General features: G+C 52.7%; 1 protein-coding gene across 1 annotated transcript in view; it reads left to right on the forward strand.

The window, feature by feature from the left end:
* SYN2 (synapsin II) overlaps positions 1 to 2,138 on the forward strand; it is a gene marked incomplete at its 5' end in the record, with an annotated part of 47,048 nt that overhangs the window by 6,417 nt on the left and 38,493 nt on the right. The gene's annotated exons all lie outside the window — the stretch shown is intronic.

A 2,138-nucleotide genomic window follows, 5' to 3' on the forward strand; every position in this document is an offset into this window, starting at 1 on the left:
CACACACACACACACACACACACACACCTAAACAGCTTTCCTGGTTCCCATGGAGCCCTTAGACCACTGGTTCTCAACCTTTCTAAAGCTGTCGCCCTTTAATACAGTTCCTTATGTGGTGGTGACCCCATAACCATAACATTATTTTTGTTGCTGCTTCATAACTGTCATTTTGCTGCTGTTAGCAATCGGGAGACCCCTGTGAAAGGGTCGTTCCACCCCCAAAGGGGTCACAACCCACAGGTTGAGAACCGCTGCCACTGAGAAAGAATAACTAGTGGCCAAGGATTCAGAAGCCCTGGGAGCTGCTGGGATCAAGGGGAGGGGGGGGAGTTCCAGAGCCCTCTGGTTGAACCTCCCCCTCTGTGTGGCCGGAGACACCTGGAATCTTAAGAGGTTGGCTGGAAAGAGACCAAAAGAGTTGTGTGATTTGGGTGTTGCGCATGGTAGAATGCACGTGAGGTCTTCACCAAGTTCCTTTACTGAGACCCTCCCCTGCTGCTCCTATTGCCCTCCCCACCTTCTAATACCTGCTCCCATCTGGCCCCCTTATAGACCCACAGGACTGTTCTACTGCTATCTGCTTTTTGGGGGGTGGTTTCACTAAGCAGCCCTACAAACTAAACCTCTCCGTGCCCAGGCTCTTTGTCTGTAGACTGGCCCTGCAACACCAGCTTGGGTATTCTAGTGCCCTAGTATTTGCGGTTCTAAAGAAGCAAGTTCCCTGCTCTCTGTTTCTGACCTGTGCCAGAGGCCCAGGGATGATGTATACCGGACTGTGCCCCTCCTGGGATCTGGGATCTGGGATCTGGTGAGCACTCGCATCCTCACCCATTCACAGTCCCAGCACATGGCCTTCAGCATTTCATGAGAACAGTGCAACTCTGGCCAGACACCAAGTCCTCACTTCAGTTTCACTAGGCAGCTGACGGGAGTGACATTTTTCATATTGCTCTCGCTGCTGCCCATTCATGGGAGGCGGCACATATGGTGTCTGGGCAAGGAAGGTTCCTCAGAGATGAGGGCTGTGGCTCATGTTCTCTCCATGTTTTCACCGTGACTGCTCACAGCATGAGGTGACATTGGCCAGGTAGGCCCACTAGGAATTTTCAAAGCCAGAGTAGACTGACTTTTCGATGAAAGCATCATTCCAGAAAAAGTAAGCCCACCACTGCCCCTTATTGCTACAAATGCATCCGAAATGCCCACCACTCTTCATAGGTCCTCTGCAGACTGAGGTCGAATGAGAGCATTCTATTTCCAGGATGCGTATTCTTCAAACTGATCTTGAAATGCAGTCTCTTTCAACAAAGTCGGGCCTGGTTCATTTGATAAGTGACGATAATGAACCTGTCTTCCTTCTCCGTGCTAAGTCCAAAGTCAGCTTCCAAAATCACTCTTTTGTCAGTGCAGAGAAGAAACCTTATCAGATATTACATTTATTTAATCAATGGCCAGGTGCCTGTGCCTTTTCCTGTGTGCCTTTACCTTTCCCAGGAGACGAAGATTAGCAGCCAAACCCAGTACCTCGAGCAGGCACTGATCATGGGAGCCTGGGTAGAAGGGGGGTAGAGTGAGTCTCAGGAACTCAACTGGTACCTGGGAACTGGCTGCCGTTGTGATCTTGGCTGCCCCAGAGCTCTGGGTGTCCCTCCTCAGGCTCTCTGGGAATATCTCCGAGCGTCTGTGTTAATCCACCCACATGCTGGGACGAGAGGACTCCACGTGGCTGGGTGGCATGCCAGCACGTGGGCCGCAGCAGCACAGAGGTCGTTAGGCTAGGCCGAGCTGGCACCAGCACTCTGGGGATGCTGGAGAGCTCAGGGTATCCAAAGGCAGAGCAGGAGCCCAGCCAGGCTAAGGGGAGCAGGCAGCATCAAACCGGGGAGATGAGGTGGTGGAGAGGATCTGAGAAGGCAGGAAAGGTCTAGGGATTGTCAGAAGTAGCAGAAGAATCCCAGAACAGTGTGCCAGCAGGGTACCCAGGAGGATGCACTCACTAACTGGGCAGAGCCCTGGGTACTATCCAGCTCAGCTCCACTCCAGGTCTGTCTGAGTGCCTCCCCTTCCCCTGCTTCTCTGGCCTCAGCACCTTCACTGGTAAAACGAGAGGGAAGGCTGCCCATAGACTCTGTAGG

The sequence above is a fragment of the Echinops telfairi genome, unplaced genomic scaffold (assembly GCF_000313985.2).
Source record: "Echinops telfairi isolate 266 unplaced genomic scaffold, ASM31398v2 ScPeMD7_31;HRSCAF=116, whole genome shotgun sequence".
Lineage (NCBI taxonomy): Eukaryota > Metazoa > Chordata > Mammalia > Afrosoricida > Tenrecidae > Echinops > Echinops telfairi.